This window comes from Quercus suber, unplaced genomic scaffold (genome assembly GCF_002906115.3).
Source record: "Quercus suber isolate HL8 unplaced genomic scaffold, Cork oak 2.0 scaffold_171, whole genome shotgun sequence".
NCBI classification, from domain to species: domain Eukaryota; kingdom Viridiplantae; phylum Streptophyta; class Magnoliopsida; order Fagales; family Fagaceae; genus Quercus; species Quercus suber.
In genome coordinates this window covers 1,152,104-1,158,776 of record NW_027069631.1, presented here as the reverse complement: position 1 = coordinate 1,158,776, position 6,673 = coordinate 1,152,104, and positions in this window count along the sequence as shown.

The following is a 6,673-nucleotide window of genomic DNA, read 5'->3' as shown; positions in this document are numbered from 1 at the left end:
TGTACATCCTATTTTTGATAATTTAGTATTTTAAACAGTTTTAGGACCTTTCTTGAGACACGCACTAGATTAGTAAATAGTAGAACCCAAATATCTCAGTTATAAAATTTCATTTATTATATATATATATATATATAATGTTTAACTTCTAGTTGACCTGCTAATATTATACTTCATTTATTATATATATATATATATATAATGTTTAACTTCTAGTTGAACTGCTAATATTATACTATATAAACTTTTGAGGTCCTACAACTAAATTATATTAATTATCTCCTTCTTTCCATTATTAGAGCATTAATATTGGAGAATGCTGATGTCAAATCTAAGAGAAATTTGAAATTTTAAGCCCAAAACCATCTGCATTGGAGAATGCTAAACAGCAATATTGTAAATTTTTTTGCAATATTGTTACAGTGCAATTCTAAACATAGAATTGCACTGTAGTAAGTATTGTAAAAAAAATAAAAATATTTTATTTGGAAGAAAGCTGAAAATGAGAGAGAGGAGAGAGATGGGTGAGAAGATATAATTTTGAGATATATTATTTTATTAAGTAGACATATTATTTTAATGAGTAAAAGAGGGAAATAGAAATTTGGGATGTTGAGGTATTGTAAAATGGTATGGTATAATGATAAAATAGCTTTTCAGAATTGTAAAATAAAGTAGCATTGGAATTTTCCAATACTAATGCTCTTATTCAATCTCCAAAAGGATTATGATAATTTTGCCACCTTTGCTTGATACTATTATGGATTCTAATACCCTTATTAGAAAAATAATACATTGAAAAGACTACAATTAAGTAGTTACTACAACATATATATATATATAGAGAGACATCACATAACCAAAATGATTAAGCTTATAATGAGCTTGGGCCTAATTATGTTATATTAGTTAATTTCTCTTCTCATTATTATTTAATATGATATTTCACTCACACATATATTTAAGGATAAAAAAATAAAATAAAAAATAAAGATGATGACATGGACATCTTCAGTCAACTTTCAACTATAGTTGCATGCTTTTCGGCCTTCGACTTCTTTTGCATACAAAGGGCTCGTTGACGTAAAAAAATGGAACGCTAGTGTAGAAAGAAATGGAACGCTCTGAACGCTCTGAAATGTACATGACGTAAAAAAATGGAACGCTCTGAACGCTCTCTCTCTCTCGAAGAACAAGCGGAACTTGCCCGCAGCAATAAAAAAGTTAAAAATGTGAGCCATGCTGGATTCTGTGAAGGCCATAGCTTGGGTTCTTCATCTCCTACCTTCGCTGGGGGTTCTGGCAGCAAAAATGTTTCATTCAAAGACAAACTTATGGGTGAAATACCAGGTGCATACACGCAGGCTTTCTGTTTTGAGGAGGTCATGGATGACGATGCGGAGTCGGATGATGAAGTGGAAACACTCAGGCAAGGTATGGTTGCTGTGAAGTTTTCAAAGGAGCTTAAACAGGAGATTCGAAGGCCATGGGTAAGAGCTTTGATTGTGAAAGTGTACGGAAGAGTTGTCGGATTAAATTTCCTTCAAGCAAAACTATTGTCTATGTGGAAGCCAGCAGGGAGATTGGACGTTGTAGATTTAGAACATGGTTTTTTTCTCGTAAGGCTGTCTTTAAGAGAGGATGTTGAGCATGTTCTGGGGAAATGATGATACAGGAGAGGATAGACAGGTTCTTTGTGAATCCTAAGTGGTGTTTACTTTACCCGGATGCAAAAATTACCCATTTACCTAGGTATCATTCTGACCACTGCCCTGTCTTGTTAGAGATGCAACCAGGGTTACGCGGTGGTAAGAAGAGGCCTTTTAGGTTCCAAACTTGCTGGTTGTTAGATCCTACTTTCCCTGATGTTGTTGCTCGAGCTTGGGATGGTGCAAATAATCTTGTTGAGGCTGTCGATAGTTTCACTAAGGATGCTGTGGATTGGAATAAAAACAGTTCGGGAATATTTTTACTAGGAAGAAAATTCTGATGGCTAGGATAAATGGTACTCAGAGGGCTATTGCTACCAAACCCTCTAGCTTTCTTCTTAATTTGGAAAAGGATCTTCTTAGGGATCTTGATCTTGTTCTCAATCAAGAGGAGGAGTTATGGGCTCTAAAGTCTCGGGTCAATTGGATGGTTCAAGGTGATCGTAATACGGCTTTCTATCATGTGTCGACGCTAGTTAGGAGGAAAAGGAATCAGATCATGGCAATCAAAAATGTAGTGGGGGAGTGGATTCACGAGGAAAGTGACATTAAAGAATTTATTAGAAGTGGTTTTAATGAGATTTACTCGACATCTCATGAAACTGCTTCATGGGGAGATCCTATCATATTGCTTTGTCAGGCTAGATTATCGGATGGGGAAAAAGAGAGCATTGGTGGAGAGGTTAATGAAGAAGAAACAAAGGCTGCCTTGTGGTCCTTAAAGCCTTTTAAAGCCCCGGGTCCGGATGGGCTACATGCGGGTTTTTTCCAAAAATTTTGGCCAGTAGTGGGGGATTCTATGATTGAGGAAGTTAAGCAGATTTTTAGGAGTGGGAAAATGCCTGAGCATTTGAATAAAACTCTCATTGCATTGATTCCTAAAATCCAAGGTCCTGAGACTCTAGGTAATTACAGACCTATTAGCCTTTGCAACACGGTGTATAAGGTGGTGACTAAGATTATTGTGGCACGGTTGAGACCTTTCTTGGATAAGCTTATATCTCCCTTACAGACGGCTTTTGTCCCGGGTAGAAAAGGCACTGACAATGTCATAATTGCTCAGGAGATAATTCATTCCCTTGGGAAAAAGAAAGGGAAGACGGGGTACATGGCTTTAAAGATAGATTTAGAAAAGGCTTATGATAAGCTCGAATGGGGTTTTATTCGAAACATGCTTGCTAGGATTAATCTTCCCACTAAGCTCATTGATGTCATAATGAGTTGTGTGTCGACGGTCTCCACTTCCATTTTATTTAATGGGGAAGCTTTAGATCCTATTCAGCCTTCTAGAGGGATAAGGCAGGGTGACCCGCTATCCCCTTACCTATTCATTATTTGCATGGATTTTCTTGGGCAACTTATAGAAGAGAAGTGCAAGATGAAAACATGGCAGCCAGTTAAAGCCTCTCAAAGTGGTCCTGAATTTTCTCATCTTTTCTTCGCGGACGACCTCATCTTCTTTGCTAAAGCAGATTGGGTAAATTGTTCCGCCATTAGAGATGTTCTTGATGAGTTTTGTGATTTATCCGGACAATCAGTGAGTGAAGCTAAGTCGAGGGTGTATTTCTCTCCAAACGTGGACAGAGACACAAGGGAATCTCTTTGTGACATGCTTGGTTTTGTTTCCACCCCTTTCTTAGGGAAGTATCTTGGCTTTCCTCTAAAGCATCCTGGCTCCTCATCTCAGGAGTACAATTTCATTCTTGATAGAGTGAAACAAAAACTTTCGGGTTGGAAGGCTAACATGCTCTCTTTGGCGGGGCGGACTGTTCTCATACAAGCCTCTTTGGCTGCTGTTCCTTCGTATGTTATGCAATGTACCCATTTGCCAGGAAGAATTTTGGATGGTCTAGATAGAGTGAATCGAAATTTCCTTTGGGGTTCTTCGGAGGCAGCCAAGAAGATTCATTGGGTTGGTTGGGATAAGGTGATAAAGTCTAAGGAGGAAGGGGGGCTTGGGTTGCAATCAGCGAAGGGCAAGAATATAGCTCTCTTATCCAAGCTCAATTGGAGGTTGCATAATGAAAAGGAGGCCCCTTGGGCTAGAGTGTTGAATATGAAGTATTGCAATCAGAGAAGAAGGGGTGCAACCAATGCTAATAGGCTTCCTTGCTCTCACATATGGGCTGCGATGAAAAAAGGTATGGATACTTTCAATAAGGGGAGCAGGTGGTTGGTGGGCAGGGATAGTGGGCTAAATGTGTGGCAAAATAAATGGACAAGTGGAGGTTCTCTTAGAGGTTTGATTCAAGGCCCTATCACAAGAGAGGCTAGCCATCTAGAAGTTAAAGACTTTATGACAGACACGGGTTGGGATTGGGGAGATCCCCTTTGAACTGCCTTAGAAGTTAAAAGGGTGATTCAAGCAACCCCAGTGACGTTTTTGAGTAGAGGTGTTGATAAGTTGGCTTGGTCAGGATCTCCTAAAGGCACTTTTGACTTGAAAAGTGCTTATAGGATTGCCATGGGGGCTGAATGTGTAGTTCCTGTCTCTACTCATTGGATTTGGAAAGTGAATACTCTTCCAAGGATTAGAACCTTTCTTTGGAAATGCGTTCACAACAGCATTGGAGTCAAAGTTTGCCTTGAGAGGAGGGGTGTTAATGGTGATACTACTTGCCCTCTATGTCAGGAAGGAGCTGAAAGCATTCTACATGCTCTAAGGGACTGCCCACTTTTAAGATGTTTGTGGAACCAGCTGGGGGTTCTATCCTCAAATCAAGCCTTTTGGAGGAGCAACCTCCAAGATTGGCTAATGTTAAATAGCAAACTAAAGCATAATTTAGGTGTTATTCATCCGCCCTGGAAGGTTGTTTTTCCTTTTGCTGTGTGGAATGTTTGGAAGAGTAGAAACAATTTGGTTTTCAATGGCAAAAGGAGGAACCCAAATCTAGCTTTGGTGATTGTAAATCAAGCTGTAGAATTCTTTCATTGTCTTTCTTCTCCAAGGTTGCTGACCCGGAATGTTATGATGAGGATTAGATGGGAGAAGCCGGCCCAAGGTTGGTGGAAGCTTAACACAGATGGTTCTTGTTGTGGCAACAATGGCTTGGCAGGTTGTGGAGGAGTGGTTAGGGATGATGCAGGTATGTGGGTTATTGGCTTTTATAGAAGCATTGGCATGACAAACAGCTTTGCCGCTGAGTTGTGGGGTTTAAGGGAGGGACTTCTTCTATGCAGCAACCTCAATATTAATGCTCTTGAAGTTGAACTTGATGCTAAGGCTATTGTGGATGCCTTAGGGAATCCCTCATATGTCAGTAATGTTATATCGCCTTTGTTGGATGATTGTAAGCTTTTAATTTCTCGCATTCCTCAGGTTTGTATTAAGCACTGCTTCCGTCAGGCAAATAGGTGTGCGGATAGGCTTGCTAGGATGAGCATTTGTCTAGATGCTAATTTTTCTACCTTTGATAGTCACCTGTGGACTTATTGGAGGTTGGAGGAGGACCTTAATGGGTTGTTTGTCAATAGGGTCTGTACTGAGAATGTTTTGTTTCTTAGTTGGTAATGAATCTTTCTTCACCAAAAAAAAAAAAAAAAACAAAAAAAAAAAAAATAATGACTTCCATATTCCGACTTTTGCATACAAAGGGCCCGTTGACGATGCACCAAAACAAAATAATGACTTCCATATTCCACGAAACAATAATGAAGCATCACATACTAATAAATTCTCCTTTTCATCTCTCTTCGTTGTTTTTTACTTTTTTTTTTTTTTTTAACTTTGTTGAAACTGAAAACATATTATTGATTCTCAATCCAATGTATAGAGATGCCAAGTGGATTCATAAATAAATAAATAAATAAAGAAAAAAGAGAGAGATGCTAAGAAGAGTCTAAAAAAAAGGATAAAAGTATAACGTAAAGTGAGAAAAAAAAAATCAATTCAAGTGATTGATTTTTGTTCCCTGCACAATGAACCTATATTATGTTACTGTTCACGCACAGATGAGAAAAAAAAAAAAAAAAAAACCTGAAAACGCAAAACTTAAACANGAGGATGTTGAGCATGTTCTGGGGAAAGGTCCTTGGTTCATAGGAGACCACTTCCTTTCGGTTAGACCATGGGAACCAGATTTCAAGCCTGAGTCAGCCAATGTTGCTTCCATTGCAGTCTGGATCAGACTTAGTGGTTTACCGATTGAGTATTATAATGCTAAGGCGCTTCAACATATCGGGAAGGCTATTGGCAATGTGTTAAGGATCGATACGTTTACTGCGACTGAATCTAGAGGCAAGTTTGCAAGGTTATGTATCCAAGTTGATGTGAATAAGCCGCTTGTCACTACGGTGATGATAGGAAAACTTCAGCAATCCGTTACATATGAGGGTATTCACAACTTATGTTTTGAGTGTGGAAGATTGGGCCACAGAAAAGAGCTTTGTCCATTTGTTGTTAGGCCGATGCCGCCGTGCAAGGGAGCGGAGTTGGGAGGTGCAGGTGATAGAGGAGCAAGCTCACACGTTGTGCATGCTGTTGATGATGCTGAGGCAAAGTTGGGACCACATGGTAAGGAGCACGATGCTGTACACAAGGACGTGCATGAAGAATTGTATGGCCCGTGGGTGGTTGTGGCACGCAGGAAGAAGGAGACAAAAATCCAGAGGAATGGTGGGACCTTACCTGACCACGGTCTGGATTATGAGCAGAGGAGTAACGGACAACAGGGAATGAATAGAAAGACTTGGGCTGGTGTGGAGAAGGAGGATGGACCCAGCGGGTGGATTCAGTTGAATCCAAACGTACGCTCAATTGCTTTTTCGCTGCGGGTAGAGGCCTTTGTACTTTGTATGCGCATAATAAACGCTACTCTTCTTCTCAAAAAAATAAATAAATAAATAAACGCTACTCTTACATAAATGTCCCTAGAAAACGTGGTTTGTGGTTGGAAGGGGACGAGAGCAGAAAGAAGACACGGTAACTCTGGAATCAGAGGAAAAGGAACGTTGAGTGCCCATTG